The following is an 18,208-nucleotide window of genomic DNA, read 5'->3' as shown; positions in this document are numbered from 1 at the left end:
TTTAATCTTTACTATCACTGGATTTATTGATAAACAAATACTGTTAATTACTTATGTGTAGACAGGGCTTTTTATATTGACTTGATTTATAGAGCTACCATTATAAATTTGATTACTGTACTATCATATTTAGGAAATAGAAAATGTGTCTTGAGAACTGTTTCTAATAGACTATTTAAAGGAGGATATATGTTATATATATACCTATATGCTTATACACATTTAACATATCTTTGAAAGATATTCAAGAAATTAGTGATGACAGTTCTAGGGAGGGGAACTGGAGCCCTGTAGTGGGATATTTACTTTTACTATGTATTCTTTTCAGTATGGTCTTTTAAACCCCGTGCATATATTAAATTTCAAAAAAAAAAATTCTTAATGGCTAAAAATGCTTTTTTAGTTTTATAAATAATGCTTATAGTTTTTTCTACTTGGAAAAATAGAAAACAGCCTCACATTCCTTGAAATTGAGGGTCTCTACTTGTTATTTGGTATACTATTTCTTGTGTTGGATGTGTTATTTAGGGCCTTACATCTGATTTTCCTCTCTTAAACTCATGTCCTGGGATTTTTTTGCTTTACATTTTCTTTCACCTTTTTATATTTTATTTTATTTTATTTTTTGAGACATAGTCTCGCTCTGTTGCCAGGCTGGAGCACAGTGGCGCAATCTCAGTTCACTGCAACCTCTGCCTCCCAGGTTCAAGCGATTCTCCTGCCTCAGCCTCCTGAGTAGCTGGAATTACAGGCGCCCACCACCACGGCCAGCTAATTTTTATATTTTTAGAAGAGACGGGGTTTCAACATGTTGGCCATAATGGTCTCTTATCTCTTTTTTTTTTTTCTTTTTTTTAAAATTATACTTTAAGTTCTAGGGTACATGTGCACAACGTGCAGGTTTGTTACATATGTATGTATGTGCCGTGCTGGTGTGCTGCACCCATTAACTCGTCATTTACATTAGGTATATCTCCTAATTCTATCCCTCCCCCATCCCCCCTCCCCACAATAGGACCCAGTGTGTGATGTTCCCCTTCCTGTGTCCAAGTGATCTCATTGTTCAGTTCCCACCTATGAGTGAGAACATGCAGTGTTTGGTTTTCTGTTCTTGTGATAGTTTCCTGGAATGATGGTTTCCAGCTGCATCCATGTGCCTACAAAGGACACGAACTCATCCTGTTTTATGGCTGCATAGTATTCCATGGTGTATATGTGCCACATTTTCTTAATCCAGTCTGTCACTGATGGACATTTGGGTTGATTCCAAGTCTTTGCTATTGTGAATAGCGCCACAATAAACGTATGTGTGCATGTGTCTTTATAGCAGCATGATTTATAATCCTTTGGGTATATCCCCAGTAACGGGATGGCTGGGTCAAATGATATTTCTAGTTCTAGATCCTTGAGGAATCACCACACTGTTTTCCACAATGGTTGAACTAGTTTACAGTCCCACCAACAGTGTAAAAGTGTTTCTATTTCTGCACATCCTCTCTAGCACCTGTTGTTTCCTGACTTTTTAATGATCACCATTCTAACTGGTGTGAGATGGTATCTCATTGTGGTTTTGATTTGCATTTCTCTGATGGCGAGTGATGATGAGCATTTTTTCATGTGTCTGTTGACTGTATGAATGTCTTCTTTTGAGAAGTACCTGTTCATATCCTTTGCCCACTTTTTGATGGGGTTGTTTTTTTCTTGTAAATTTGATTGAGTTCTTTATAGGTTCTGGATATTAGCCCTTTGTCAGATGAGTAGATTGCAAATATTTTCTCCCACTCTGTAGGTTGCCTGTTCACTCTGATGGTAGTTTCTTTTGCTGTGCAGAAGCTCTTTAGTTTAATTAGATCCCATTTGTCAGTTTTGGCTTTTGTTGCCATTGCTTTTGGTGTTTTCGACATGAAGTCCTTGCCCATGTCATGCCCTTGCCCATGCCTATGTCCTTGCCCATGCCTATGTAGTTTCTTTTGCTGTGCAGAAGCTCTTTAGTTTAATTAGATCCCATTTGTCAATTTTGGCTTTCGTTGCCGTTGCTTTTGGTGTTTTAGACATGAAGTCCTTGCCCATGCCTATGTCCTGAATGGTATTTTCTAGATTTTCTTTTAGGGTTTTTATTGTTTTTGGTCTAACATTTAAGTCTCTAATGCATCTTGAATTAATTTTCGTATAAGGAGTAAGGAAAGGATCCAGTTTCAGCTTTCTACTTATGGCTAGCCAATTTTCCCAGCACCATTTATTAAATAGGGAATCCTTTCCCCATTTCTTGTTTTTGTCAGGTTTGTCAAAGATCAGATGGTTGTAGATGTGTGGTATTATTTCTGAGGGCTCTGTTCTGTTCCATTGGTCTATATCTCTGTTTTGGTACCAGTACTATGCTGTTTTGGTTACTGTAGCCTTGTAGTATAGTTTGAAGTTAGGTAGCGTGATGCCTCCAGCTTTGTTCTTTTGGCTTAGGATTGTCTTGGCAATGCGGGGTCTTTTGTGGTTCCATATGAACTTTGAAGCAGTTTTTTCTAATTCTGTGAAGAAAGTCATTGGTAGCTTAATGAGGATGGCATTGAATCTGTAAATTACCTTGGGCAGTATGGCCATTTTCACAATATTGATTCTTCCTATCCATGAGCATGGTATGTTCTTCCATTTGTTTGTGTCCTCTTTGATTTCACTGAGCAGTGGTTTGTAGTTCTCCTTGAAGAGGTCCTTTATATCCCTTATAAGTTGGATTCCTAGGTATTTTATTCTCTTTGAAGCTATTGTGAATGGGAGTTCATTCATGATTTGGCTCTGTGTTTGTCTGTTACTGGTGTATAAGAATGCGTGTGATTTTTGCACATTAATTTTGTATCCTGAGACTTTGCTGAAGTTGCTTATCAGCTTAAGGAGATTTTGGGCTGAGACAGTGGAGTTTTCTAAATATACAATCATGTCATCTGCAAACAGGGACAATTTGACTTCTTCTTTTCCTAACTGAATACCCTTGATTTCTTTCTCTTGCCTGATTGCCCTAGCCAGAACTTCCAACACTATGTTGAATAGGAGTGGTGAGAGAGGGCATCCCTGTCTTGTGCCAGTTTTCAAAGGGAATGCTTCCAGTTTTTGCCCATTCAGTATGATATTGGCTGTGGGTTTGTCATAAATAGCTCTTATGATTTTGAGATACGTTCCATCAATACCAAATTTATGGAGAGTTTTTAGCATGAAGAGCTGTTGAATTTTGTCAAAGGCCTTTTCTGCATCTATTGAGATAATCATGTGGTTTTTGTCTTTGGTTCTGTTTATATGCTGGATTACATTTATTGATTTGCGTATGTTGAACCAGCCTTGCATCCCAGTGATGAAGGCCACTTGATCATGGTGGATAAGTTTTTTGATGTGGTGCTGGATTCGGTTTGCCAGTATTTTATGAAGGATTCTTGCATCGATGTTCATCAGGGATATTGGTCTAAAATTCTCTTTTTTTGTTGTATCTCTGTCTGGCTTTGATATCAGGATGATGTTGGCCTCGTAAAATGAGTTAGGGAGGATTCCCTGTTTTTCTATTGATTGGAATAGTTTCAGAAGGAATAGTACCAGCTCCTCCTTGTACCTCTGGTAGAATTCGACTGTGAATCCATCTAGTCCTGGACTTTTTTTGGTTGGTAGGCTATTAATTATTGCCTCAATTTCAGAGCCTGCTATTGGTCTATTCAGGGATTCAACTTCTTCCTGGTTTAGTCTTGGGAGAGTGTAAGTGTCCAGGAAATTATCCATTTCTTCTAGGTTTTCAAGTTTATTTGCGTAGAGGTGTTTATAGTATTCTCTGATGGTAGTTTGTATTTCTGTGGGGTCGGTGGTGATATCCCCTTTATCATTTTTTATTGCATCTATTTGATTCTTCTCTCTTTTCTTCTTTATTAGTCTTGCTAGTGGTCTATCAATTGTGTTGATCTTTTCAAAAAATCAGCTCCTGGATTCACTGATTTTTTGAAAAGTTTTTTGTGTCTCTATTTCCTTCAATTCTGCTCTGATCTTAGTTATTTCTTGCCTTCTGCTAGCTTTTGAATGTGTTTGCTCTTGCTTCTCTAGTTCTTTTAATTGTGATGCTAGGGTGTCAATTTTAGATCTTTCCTGCTTTCTCTTGTGGGCATTTAATGCTATAAATTTCCCTCTACACACTGCTTTAAATGTGTCCCAGGGATTCTGGTATGTTGTAGCTTTGTTCTCATTGGTTTCAAAGAATATCTTTATTTCTGCATTCATTTTGTTATGTACCCAGTAGTCATTCAGGAGCAGGTTGTTCAGTTTCTATGTAGTTGAGCGGTTTTGATTGAGTTTCTTAGTCCTGAGTTCTAGTTTGATTGCACTGTGGTCTGAGAGACAGTTTGTTGTAATTTCTGTTCTTGTACATTTGCTGAGGAGTGCTTTACTTCCAACTATGTGGTCAAATTTGGAATACATGTGATGTGGTGCTGAGAAGAATGTACATTCTGTTGATTTGGGGTGGAGAGTTCTGTAGATGTCTATTAGGTGCGCTTGGTGCAGAATTGAGTTCAATTCCTGGATATCCTTGTTACTTTCTGTCTCGTTGATCTGTCTGATGTTGACAGTGGGGTGTTGAAGTCTCCCATTATTATTGTATGGGAGTCTAAGTCTCTTTGTAAGTCTCTAAGGACTTGCTTTATGAATCTGGGTGCTCCTGTATTGGGTGCATATATATTTAGGATAGTTAGCTCTTCCTGATGAATTCATCCCTTTACCGTTATGTAATGGCCTTCTTTGCCTCTTTTGATCTTTGATGGTTTAAAGTCTGTTTTATCAGAGAGTAGGATTGCAACCCCTGCTTTTTTTTTGTTTTCCATTTGCTTGGTAGATCTTCCTCCATCCCTTTATTTTGAGCCTGTGTGTGTCTCTGCATGTGAGATGGGTCTCCTGAATACAGGAAACTGATGGGTCTTGACTCTTTATCCAATTTGCCAATCTGTGTCTTTTAATTGGACCATTTAGTCCATTTACATTTAAGGTTAATATTGTTATGTGTGAACTTGATCCTCTCATTATGATATTAGTTGGTTATTTTGCTTGCTAGTTGATGCAGTTTCTTCCTAGCATCGATGGACTTTACATTTTGACATGTTTTTGCAATGGCTGGTACCGGTTGTTCCTTTCCATGTTTAGTGCTTCCTTCAGGGTCTCTTGTAGGGCAGGCCTGCTGGTGACAAAATCTCTAAGCATTTGCTTGTCTGTAAAGGATTTTATTTCTCCTTCACTTATGAAACTTAGTTTGGCTGGATATGAAATTCTGGGTTGAAAATTCTTTAAGAATGTTGAATATTGGCCCCCACTCTCTTCTGGCTTGGAGAGTTTCTGCTGAGAGATCTGCTGTTAGTCTGATGGGCTTTCCTTTGTGTGTAACCTGACCTTTCTCTCTGGCTGCCCTTAATATGTTTTCCTTCATTTCAACTTTGGTGAATCTGGCAATTATGTGTCTTGGAGTTGCTCTTCTCGAGGAGTAGCTTTGTGGTGTTCTCTGTATTTCCTGAATTTGAATGTTGACCTGCCTTACTAGGTTGGGCAAGTTCTCCTGGATGATATCCTGCAGAGTGTTTTCCAACTTGGTTCCATTTTCCCTGTCATTTTCAGGCACAGCAGTCAGATGTAGATTTGGTCTTTTCCCATAATCCCATATTTCTTGGAGGCTCTGTTCATTTCTTTTTCCTCTTTTTTCTCTAGACTTCTTGCTTCATTTCATTCATTTGATCTTCAGTCACTGATACTCTTTCTTCCAGATGATCGAGTCACTTAGTGAAGCTTGTGCATTTGTCACATAGTTCTCATGTTATGGTTTTCATCTCTATCAGTTCTTTTAAGGACTTCTCTACATTGGTTATTCTAGTTAGCCATTCGTCAAATCTTTTTTCAAGGTTTTTAGTTTCTTTGCGCTGGTTATGTAGTTCCTCCTTTAGCTCTGAGAAGTTTGATCGACTGAAGCCTTCTTCTCTCGACTCGTCAAAGTCATTCTCCGTCCAGATTTGTTCCGTTGCTGGTGATAAGCTGCGTTCCTTTGGAGGGGTAGATGCACTCTGATTTTTTGAATTTCCAGCTTTTCTGCACTGCTTTTTCCCCATCTTTGTGGTTTTATCTGCCTTTGGTGTTTGATGATGGTGACGTACTGATGGGATTTTGGTGTGGGTGTCTTTTCTGTTGGTTTGTTTTCCTTCTAACCATCAGGACCTTCAGCTGTAGGTCTGTTGGAGTTTGCTTGAGGTCCACTCCAGACCTGTTTGCCTGGGTATCAGCAGCGGAGGCTGCAGAAGATAGAATATTGCTGAACAGTGAGTGTTGCTGTCTGATTCTTGCTCTAGAAGCTTCGTCTCAGGGGTGTACCCCGCTGTGTGAGGTGTGAAGTGTTGGTCTGCACCTAGTAGGTGATGTCTCCCAGTTAGGCTACTCAGGGGTCAGGGACCCACTTGAGCAGGCAGTGTGTCCATTCTCAGATCTCAACCTCCATGCTGGGAGATCCACTGCTCTCTTCAAAGCTGTCAGACGGGGGCATTTATCTCTGCTAAGGTTTCTGCTGCTTTTTGTTTAGCTATGCCCTGTCCCCAGAGGAGGAGTCTACAGAGGCAGGCTGGCCTTTTTGAGCTGTGGTGGGCTCCACCCAATTCGAGCTTCTTGATGGCTTTGTTTACCTACTTAAGCCTCAGCAATAGTGGGCGCCCCTCCTCCAGCCTCGCTGCTGCCTTGCGGTTAGATCTCAGACTGCTGTGCTAGCAATGAGGGAGGCTCCTTGGGCGTGGGACCCTCCGGGCCAAGTGTGGGATATAATCTCCTGGTGTGCCATATGCTAAGACCCTTGGTAAAGCACAGTATTAGGGTGGGAGTTACCCGATTTTCCAGGTGTTGTGTGTCTCAGTTTCTTTTTGCTAGGAAAGAGAATTCTCTTCCCCCTTGCGCTTCCTAGGTGAGGCAATGCCTCGCTCTGCTTCAACTCTCACTGGTCGGGCTGCACCAGCGGACCAGCACCAATTGTCCGACACGACCCAGTGAGATGAACCCAGTACCTCAGTTGAAAATGCAGAAGTCACCCGTCTTCTGTGTCACTCACACTGGGAGCTGGATGCTGTTTCTGTTCCTATTCGGCCATCTTAGGCACGCCCGGTCTCTTATCTCTTGACCTCATGATCTGTCCACCTCGGCCTCCCAAAGTGCTAGGATTACAGGCATGAGCCACCGTGCCCAGCCTCTTTCACCCTTTTCACCATGTTCCAATTTGTCTCTTTTTATCTTTTGCACTAATTCTTATTCCTTCAATTTATTTCCAGCTTAATTAATGGCACTACTGTTGTTCATATCACCCAACTTGGAATTCTGAGTCCTCTTGATCTCTTTTTCCTTTGATCCTGAAGGATATCTACTTCCTAGATTGTTACCCCTGTGTCAGTGGCATTACTTGTAATCTCTCATACCGCTGTGCCTCACCCTTACCTCCACTGGCTCTGCCTTTATGGCTGAAAGCATCATTAAAGATACATCTATCCTACATATCACACTATATTTAGAAATATTTTCTCAACATACATAACCCTCCTACTTAACAGTTTATTGTTAGTCTAAGATGTAAGGCCTTTTAGGCTCTTCCTGTGACTGGCTTTTCTTCGCGAGCTTCATCTCCAGCTTTTCTCCACATTCACCCTTTGTTCCAACTATGCAGAACTACTTGGCCAACCCAGCAGCGTATCTTGGGCTTTCTTGTCTGTGTACACAGTTTATTTGCTGGAAATAAGTTCTAGTCCATTGTCAGCTGAATGAACTTCTCTTCAATTTCTAAGGCTTAGTTCAGATGTCACTTTCTCTATTGATAGTTAACTGCCTTTTCCCTGTGTTCTCCATAGCACTTTGTTTCTTTATTTATTATTCATTGTAATACTTATCACATTGCTTCTATTATATTTTTTCACTTAACCATGAGCCCCTACAGGGTAGCATGTGATTGATTTATCTTTCCATCACTAGTTTCTAGCATAGTACTTGCATGTAAAAAGTGATATTAAATGAATAAGAAAGTAAATGTTAACATATACAATTTTTGAACTCTGAGCTTATAATCATGTGAGGTCACTAATTCAGTGTTTTTAAAGTTTAGTAAAAGCTAACCTGAGTTTTACATTTCTGAGGAAAGAGTTTAATAAGTTACTTTTTAGTAACTTATTAATCAAGTATGAGAAAAATGTTCACTTATTTGAAAAAGCTGACTTTTTTTTTTTTTTTTTTTTTTTTTTGAGACAGAGTCTCGCTCTGTTCCCAGCCTGAAGTGCGGTGGTGCAATCTTGGCTCACTGCAACCTCCTCCCCCCAGGTTCAAGTGATTCTCATGTTTTAACCTCCTGAATAACTGGGATTACAGGCGTGTGCCACCACAACTGGCTAATTTTTTTTTTTTTTTTCAGACTGAGTCTCGCTTTGTCACCCAGACTGGAGTGCAGTGATGCAATCTGGGCTCACTGCATCCTCTGCCTCCTGGGTTGAAGCAATTCTCGTGTCTCAGCCTCCTGAGTAGCTGGGAATACAGGCGTGTGCCCCATGCCTGGCTAATTTTTGTATTTTTAGTAGAGACAGGGTTTCATTATGTGGGCCAGACTGGTCTCGAACTCCTGACCTCAGGCGATCCGCCCGCCTTGACCTCCCAGAGTGCTAGGAATACAGGGGTGAGGCACTGCACCCAGCCTAATTTTTAGTAGAATTGGGGTTTCACCATGTTGGCCAGGATGGTCTCGAACTCCTCACCTCAAGTGATCTGCCCACCTCAGCCTCCCAAAGTGCGGAGATTACAGGTGTGAGCCCCTGCACCTGGCCAAGAGCTGGGTTTTTAAACAGTGCTGTTAGATGATTCAGAATACTTTTCATGCAAATCACTTATACATAAGTACATGACAATTGGACTGTTATTTAAAGTAGAAAACAGAGTAAGCTTTTATCAGCATAACCACAGTTTTATGTTCTCGAAAGTAATAATGCTGTATTTATTTAACATATATTGTTTTGATATTTTGCTTATTCTCTCTTCATTGCATATCCATTTGAATGTGGACATTTATTTGCCTTTTGTCATTCCTTAGTTTGGATGTAAGGATCATGGTAGAAATTTGCTATAGTTTCCAAGTTTATGTTCCATATAGAGTCTTTAATATACATTTAAAATTGGTGCTGTGCTAAATTATTATTATTTTTTTAATTACTTTTGTGTTTTTTTTTGAGATGAAGTCTTGCTCTGTCGCCCAGGCTGGAGTGCAGTGATGCAGCCTCGGCTCACTGCAACGTCCACTTCCCAGGTTCAAGCAATTCTCTGCCTCAGCCTCCTGAGTAGCTGGGATTACAGGCGCTTGCCACCACACCTGGCTAATGTGTGTGTGTGTGTGTGTGTGTGTGTGTGTGTGTTTTTAGTAGAGATGGGGTTTCACCATCTTGGCCATTCTGGTCTTGAACTCTTGACCTTGCGATCTGCCTGCCTCGGCCTCCCAAAGTGCTGGAATTACAGGCTTGAGCCACCGTAGCTGGCCTATTTTTTAAACAATAGTTGTAAGTCTATAGATGTTGGTGGTCTAGAATTTCTCAGATTTTCAAATAGGAAAATCTAGAAATTGAAATAAAAAATAGAGATTTAGAAATGTAAGTTCTCTAGGTGTACCTACTCTAAATTTATCAACAGTAGGTGAGGAAAAGGATTTCATTCAAAATGACCAAGTAAAAGCATTTGTATTCTATTCTTCTTCCTAATGTTAACTGAATATAACAAAAATAATAAAGAATAAGGAAGAAATCTTTTAACTTAAGTGAAATGAGGAGAAAACAGTAATCCCAAGCCTCAGATCATGAGAAGAGCTGCCAAACATTGTGAACATTGAAGCAAATTGAGAAGTGTGCAAATATCTACAGATTTTAAACACAGCAGAGCTCTCACATGGTAGGTAGTGAGGGGACTACAAAGTCTCAGGCAGGCAAAGCTGCAGGGAAAGACACAGATGTACCTTTTTTTTTTTTTTTTTTTTTTTGCAGAAAAGAGTGGTAAGAAGCAGCAGAGTAGAGGAGGTAGTATATAGAGCCATCTCCTTGGTCTCAGTTGCTGGAAAGCAGCTGAAGAGTAGTAAATACTGAATCACAATGCAGACATATGAGGGCTTAACACTCTCCCCTTCTCTAATTCTGCTCCCCAACCCTACTGGCTTCATTACAGTTCTTCAGCCATGTGAAGCACAATCTTACTTCAAGCCTTTCGGTTTTAATTGTTCCTTAGCCTGGAATTTTATTCCCCTTGAAATTCTTAGGGATTGCTCCCTCATTCATTCAGGTTTCTGTTCTGGTGTGAATCCCTCAGAGAAACGTTCCTTGACCATGCAGACTGAAACAGCAACCCTAGGAACATTATATTTTCAAAGCTCACTGAATTTTTTTCATAACCATCAGACATAATTGATTTCTTTGTTTATTTTTTTCTCTCTCTCATGAGAATCTAAACTCCAAAAGGACACAGAACTTTAGCAGGCTTCTGTTCTTCCTCTACATTCTTAGCATCTAAAACATTGCCGGACACATAGTGGTTGCTTAATAAATATTTGTTGAATAAATTATTCAGCAAACAGTAGACAACACAGAGTTCCTGTGCCCAGTATAAACTGGGAGATCTATATGAGAGGCTTAAGAGACATTATCAGCCAATAGCAATAAGTGGTCTTTATTTTGAACCTGATTCATATAAAATATCTATAAAAATCAACTATGACATTTATGAGATTTTGAACTCATCAAATATTGGATATTTGATATTAACAAAATGATGGTTACTAGTTTTAGTGACCTTTAAAATACTTTTTAACAAGTATTTTAAACCCTTCAATATACTTTAAAAAGTATTTAGTAATACCTTTTTTTAGAGTCCTTTTTTTTGGAGATTCTTATACACATGCGCACGCGCGCACACACACACTTTATAACAGATTATATAATGCCTGAATTTTGATTCAAAATAAGTTTAAATTTCTGACTGTTAAAGAATAACTTAAAAAATATATATATGTAATAGAGGATGTTGATTGTAATGCTACATTTAGATCCCATGAATACATTCCAAAGCCTGATATATTATTTTATTTAAAACTGTCAATGCTTATAATGCTATCCTTTGTAACTCTTTAAACTCAGGTTGAAATATCAACCTAAAAATAGTAAAGATTCTGACTTATGTGAGGGATTGCATACAAAAAAAAATTTGAAGGCCATTTTTCTAAATTACCTTTAGATAGTTTCTGTTTCCAGGGTTATTCTCTGCTGTACCTTCCAGGAAAGATTGGAGGTGAACAGTTTTTCTTCCCCATTATATAATTTTATATTATATAATGGTGGTTCATACATAATAAATACTTTCAAATTATTAATTAGGCTTTTCTTATGTTTATCATGGTGTTCTGCGGAATCTGTAGATTCTTCTGGATTAGGTGATTTATGTGCCTAGTTTGAAATAAATTTCAATTAAATAGTGTATTCTTAAAATGACATTCTGTTGTGTATAGTTTTTTAGTTGTAAAGTAATATTTTTAATGCATTAAAATTAATTTGTAAATAAATATTTCATGGTGTACACCTGAAAGATAATAAGGGTTTTTTTTTTTTTTTTTTGGTTGAAAATAAAAAGTGCTTATGTATGTGTAGCACTATGAGTCAGTCAGGATTTAGTTGCAGAGAATAGAATCTGTTCTAGCAGTTTACGCAGGAAAATACTTATTACATGGCATTAGTGGCTTACAAAATCATGGAGGAGAGGAAAGGGCAGACAAAACAGATTTTGGACTCATGGTTAAATTTAAAAACATCTCCCAGTGGTATACCTCAACACTCGTTTCTAAGGGAGCTGCGGCTGTCGGTGTGGATCAGGAGACTGTTGCAGGGTGGCAAACTATGGCCTTCAGGCAAAATCTGGCCTATCACCTGCTTGTCTATGTCTTACAGACTAAGACTGGTTGTTATATTTTTAAATATTTGAAAAAATCAAAGGAAAAATAATGTTTTATGACACTTAAAAATTAATAAATTCACAATGGGCACAGTGGTGGGCACCTGTAGTGTAGTCTTAGCTACTTGGGAGGCCAAGGTGGGAGGAGAATTGCTTTAGGCCAGGCATTTGAGAATATCCTGGACAACATAGCAAAATACTTTCTCAAATTAAAAATGAAAAAAATGTGAAATTCAAATGTCAGCGTTTATTTGAACACAGCAATACATGCTCACTTACCTATTATATATGGCTGCTTTCACACTACAGTGGCAGTGTTAAGTAGTTGTAACAAAAACCGCATAGCAAAATATTTTGTATCTGACCCTTAACTGAGAAAGTTCTCAACCCCTGCTCTAGAACACATAGTTCAGTGCCATTGCAAAAAGCTGCCTCTACTGCTGCTTGCTCCAGTCATACTATAACTATTATGACCAGGCAAATAGATGTGACATGCACTGCCTCCCAGCAGCCAGCAGGATAATTACTGGGTACTGGGATCTCTGTCCAACACTTCAGCTAAAAAATGTATGTATATCATGGACAGTGTGGTCTCTGCTTCACTTCTCCTTTTCAAAGCTTAGGCAAGGCCATGTGCGGTGGCTCACGCCTGTAATCCCAGCACTTTGGGAGGCCAAGGCAGGTGGATATCTTGAGCTCAAGAGTTCAAGACCAGCCTGGGCAACAGAGCAAAACTCTGTCTCTGCAAAAAATACAAAAATTAGCTGGACATGGTGATATGCACCTGTAGTACCACCTACTCAGGAGACTGAGGCAGGATGATTGCCTGAGTCTGGAAGGTTGAGGATGAAGTGAGCCATGGTCGTGTCACTGTACTCCAGTGCGAGTTACAGTGAGACACTATTTGAAAAAAAAAAGCTGGGGCAAGTAAGTTTGATTGGCTGAACCTAAATTGCAATGAGAACCTATTTGCAAAGGAGTCTGTGTAAACCTTGCTGACTTTGTTTTATAGCCTCTGTAATACGTGAAAGCCCATTACAGGAGCAAGGTATGATGGATCTTGAGCTGCAGTCCCTACCACATTTATCATATACTGGCTGTAAGAATGTGGAACATACTCTTTGTTTATTAAAATGATTAATTTTTTTTCTTAATTCCAATTCAAAGTCATTGGTTGGTTTTGCAGTAACCAATGCCAATCATGTCATAACTAAACATTGATTGCCTTCCATGTGGTAGTCATATCACATGTATTCTGACTGTCTTTTCTTACAGCATTGTAAAGCCAGTATCATACTCATCTCCATTTACTATTAAGGAAAATGTAGCTTAGGGTAGTTTGATTTACTTTTCCTGAGGTCACATACATAGTGAATGGAGGAACAGAATTTGAAATTCGTATCTGCCTGACTCCAGAACTTTTTTACTGCCAGCTATTCTTGCTAGTCTATTGCTTGTCCCTGTAATGCAGCATTTTTGTGAATCAAACCAGAATTTTTTTAATCACATATTGAGGTTGTTTAAACATTGTTTCTTAGTTTCATTGCCTTTACAGAAATTTCAATCTGTCTTTATTTCTTCTTCGGTAAAAGGGAACTAATCAATTTTGTATTCTGTTTTTGCATAATGATTCATAGTTTAATGCAAAAGGTCTCTGCGAATGTGTAATATCATGCACAAAATATATTGCTTAGACAAAAGACTGTAGACATTTTAGTATTGATAATATTATGCATTTATGTTTTATGAGGAATACATGTATAAGCTTCAAGCACAATATTCACTGGAGGGAATAAAAATTTGCTCTTAGCACCCTGACAAGGAATAGAGACATTGCTTTTAAAGTAGTAGAATATGATAAATCAGGCCAATCAGGTAAGGAATCAGGGATACACTTTCTGTGAGAATATTTTGGTGAAAAAATATTTTTACTTTACATCATTAGTCACAATATCTGAACTTTTTGAAGTAGTCTAAGTATTTTCAAGGCAAGGCCTTTGGGGAAAAAATAAAAGTATAAAATCAGTGTTTACAGAGGAAAAGAGAAGTAAAGAAGAGAAGAAAAGAAGATAAAAATATTAGCTGCTGAAGCACTAGTGTGGCCTAAGCACAGTGCTGATGTACTGACAAATTTATAACAACCAGTTAGCCAGGAAAAAAAAAAAGCCCCAATTTTTAGTGTTTGCTGATTGCTGTGGTGCAAATATTCTTACTTTGGCTAGTCCCAAGCTATTTGTAGTTTGACAGCTGGATGTCCAAAATTTCTGAAAACTTAGCCATCGGCTCTCATGAGCTGGTACAAGCTGGATCTAACACACCACTATTTAGTTTAGCTTCAGCAGAAGGTAAGAACAGTAGACGAAGGCAGAAATATTTTGCATTTACATTTTAGCAGATATGCAAGATTATGGAACCTGTCTTTTTTAAATCAAAAGTCACAATATGGAAGTATATTATTTTATTCACAGAAGAATAAGGTTAATAGTTAAGTACTCGTGATATTGGAGTTTTTTTCTAAGGTTATTATCTCATTTTCTCATTAATAAAAGAATTGCTCAGAACTCATTAAATGACATAATACATTGCTGTGTTTAATTGCTAATAGTCACAATCATAGTTTACTATAATCTGGAACTTCTGGGCTTAAACAGTCCTCTCACCTTGGCCTTCCAAAGTGCTGGGATTACAGGCACGAGCCACCATGACTACCTCAACAGTAATTTTTTATTTGTATTTGCCTTTGGCAGATTCTGCCAAGAAATTATTTCCTTAATATTCTGAATATTATACTGTATTTAACATTGAGGCATTGTGTTATGATTATGGCTGATTTGAATTAAAGATAGTGGGAGCTCCTCACAGGAAAAGAAAATGTAGTTTCATGTAGGTAACATTTCCCCTGTGTGTCAGATGTATCTAGAGATACTAAGAATTCTTTGCCAAGATGCTGCTCGTGAGTCATATTTCTTGTCACCAGTCTGGTTACACCCTTGGTGGAAGATACACAAAGTAAACATGGGTTTTGTGGTTTTTTTGTTTTTTTAAGTTATTTGGGACAAAAATACTTGATCATTTTGTCCAAATGTTTTAAGGAAGAACAAATAGTACTATCTTTAGTAGGAACAACTAGAAAATAAAATTGCCATTGCTTTCATAAGTAAAGTTACTTCCTAAAGACAAAGAGCTTCCACTTAATAAAAGAGTACTGGATTTGGAGTTACATGTCTTGAATTCAAATTTTAGCTAATGCTAGTTGTTGGATCTTTTTGGCAAGCTGCTTAAACTCTGAGCTTCCATTTTTTAAATGTGTAAAGTAGGCATACCATTTTGTGGTAGGAAATAAATGAATAAATTTTTGTGAAAATACCTAGCGTTGTACTTGGCTATGAATCTTAAGGCTTTATTTCCTGGACAAAAACTGAAATAGAGGCAGGAAATGAGAGTTCCTTAGGGATTAACTCCAGCCTGGGCTACTAATTACTGATGCTGTCCCTTTAGACTTAAAATGATTCAAGGAAAGAATGGCTAGTGTTTTCCACTTGGAAATACTGATTACAAGCCAGTGGGCAGTAACTGAGCTGCAAAAACCTGATTGGCTAGAATGGTCTTAGGATAGGCCAGTGAAATTCATTTATTTTCTTCTGTAATTGACGATCTTTTAAAAATGTGCTTTCTTTCCTAACACTCTTCTTCCCCACAGCCCTACCTCCCTGAAGCTAGATTAGGTTTCCCTGATGTACTTTTCTCTACGCTTCCTGTGTTTCCCTAGTACATGCTTTGCCTTTATCATCCTTCCTAATCTTTGCTACCACCCAGCCTCTAAACTCCACGAGGTCAGATATCATGTCGATCTTAAATGAATTGTCATTTCCTGGCACATGGTGTAAATGTCACATATTCCAGGTTGTTGATATGTACCACTGTATCCCAAGCACCTACTCAGCATAATGGTTAATGTTTTATAAATTATTCATGATTCAGAATATTAAAGTGATCATTCTTTACCATAATTTTCATCATATATTCATAGGAAGACTGAGAGATTATGCCAAAGTTGTGATGACTCCAAAATACTAATAGGAAATTGCTGTCTTTTTATTAAAGGCATATCTAGGGTATTGAACACTACCAGAACCGTGTTGGTATTCCCAGCGTGACTTTTTTGTTGTTGGAGACCATGGGTAGGTTTGTCTGAAGACTAGAAGAAACTCAGATTTATTTTGCTATTAAAAGTTGTGCATTTGATTTAATATCTAATGTCTATTGAAAAACCAGTTCCCTCCCTCCCTCCCTTCCTTCTTTCCTTCCTCCCTTCTCTAAATATTCCTACAAATACGTATATTTTTCTTGTTACTTGCTGAGCAGATGAAATTTATTTTAAGGATTTGTGTGTGTGTGTGTCAGAGGGTTAAAAGGAGCAAAATGGCTGTGTTGATAAATAGCTAAGAATCACTTTAGAAAAAAGTACATGTATCTGATTTAAACATGGTTCAGTTGTGCTCACATTAGCAGCACAGAGAAGATTAACATGGCTACTGCACAAGGATGACGTGCAAATTTGTGAAGCATTCCATTAAAGAAAAAAAAAAAAGAAGAGGAAATAAATAAATGTGGTTCAATTGAGACTAACTTAAGAAATGAATTGGTTGGTATATAAGTATTTAATTTCAGTTGTTAATGTAAATATATTTTTATATAAAACAGTGATTTTTAGGGTTAGTTGAGCTAAATTCAGAAGTATTGCAAAGTAATTATTTTCTTTAAAGAGCTGTTAATTTAATGAAGGACAGGCACAACCATTCTAAAGTAGTTAATGTTGTCTTTTGTTAACATGTGTCCTTGTAAAATATTTGCTTTCTGTCCATGTATTTTTAATTTCCAAAAGTTACATTGTAATGTATTTCATCTTATTTTTTAATTTTTTTAACCCATCACTATGTTTCTAAGATGTGTCCAACTTAAATGGATCTGAAATATATACTTTTAAATAACTATATATAGTTGTGTATCAACTTTGGTTTGCCTATTCTTTTGCTCAGTGATGGACCTCTTAAATAGCTTCCAAAAAATTCCTGCCAATGAGAGAATTTCTTCAGAGTGTAGATATAGAAGAGGAATGCAAGATTCCAAGTGATGCAAAATTACCGTTTAGATCCAGTTCATTTTCTCACTAGTCATGTATGTAGTTTCTGTCCACATGTCTAAGGACACAGCATTTTCCAGCTTTCTGATTGTTGCTAATCTATTACGTGCAAAGTGGCATTTTCTTTCAATGTGCATTTCTCTGAATACTAATTAAATTTAAACACCTCTATGTTTGATGACCTTCCAGATTGCTTGTTCATATTTTTTGCCTTTTTTTTTCAGTGGGATTGCTGTGTTTTTCTTTTTCTTTCTTTTTTTTTTTTTTTTTTTTTGGTATTATTTGTAAATTCTATATTCTAATTCTTATCAGTTTTAGATATTTTAAATACCTTCTATTGTGTTCTCTCTTTTTTTGTTGGTTTACAGTGTTCCTTTCCAAGCCAAAATATTTAATTTTGAAGTAATTACATTCATCATTTTATTTTTATATATAAGTGATTTTGAATTTATCCTTTTAGAGTTCTTACTTGATTCATAAGAATATGAATATATATATATATTCATATTCATATTCAATATATATATTTGCCGGGCTTGGTGACTCACTCCTGTAATCTCAGCACTTTGGGAGGCCAAGGCGGGTGAATCACTTGAGGTCAGGAGTTCGAGACCAGCCTGGCCAACATGGTGGAACCCCATCTCTACAAAAACACACAAAAAATTAGCCAGGCATGGCGGTGCACGTCTGTAATCCCAGCTACTCAGGAGGCTGAGACAGGAGAATTGCTTGAACACAGGAGGTGGAGGTTGCAGTGAGCCGAGATCATGGAATTGCATTCCAGCCTGGGTGACACAGTAAGACTTCATCACCAACAACAACAACAACAAAGAATATGTATATTCTTCTGTTAGCTTTATAGTTTACCTTTCATATTTGGATCTTTAATCCATTTTGAGCCCACCTCTATATGTGGCTTTAGGGAGGGGTCTAGTTTAATTGTGTTCTAAAATTAGTGAGTTAGTTTCTCAGTGCCATCTACGTGATTGTTATATACCCTTTTCTGTGACAACTATCACATGTTTGGTTCTGATTAGATATATGGATCTCCCTCTGAGATTTCTCACCCCTACCTTGGTC

At 37.7% G+C, this 18,208-nt stretch overlaps 2 protein-coding genes and 1 pseudogene across 12 annotated transcripts in view; 2 read left to right on the top strand and 1 right to left on the bottom strand.

The window, feature by feature from the left end:
* The window catches only part of OCIAD2 (OCIA domain containing 2), a 1,147,735-nt gene that overhangs the window by 433,468 nt on the left and 696,059 nt on the right, over positions 1–18,208 (bottom strand). The gene's annotated exons all lie outside the window — the stretch shown is intronic.
* Positions 1–18,208, top strand: part of WDFY3 (WD repeat and FYVE domain containing 3) — a 309,436-nt gene that overhangs the window by 74,527 nt on the left and 216,701 nt on the right. The gene's annotated exons all lie outside the window — the stretch shown is intronic.
* On the top strand, positions 16,465–16,565 carry LOC126955827 (uncharacterized; annotated as a pseudogene).

The sequence above is a fragment of the Macaca thibetana genome, chromosome 5 (assembly GCF_024542745.1).
Source record: "Macaca thibetana thibetana isolate TM-01 chromosome 5, ASM2454274v1, whole genome shotgun sequence".
Lineage (NCBI taxonomy): Eukaryota > Metazoa > Chordata > Mammalia > Primates > Cercopithecidae > Macaca > Macaca thibetana.
Note: the sequence above shows the minus strand (reverse complement) of the source record. Positions and strands in the feature narration are given on the sequence as shown.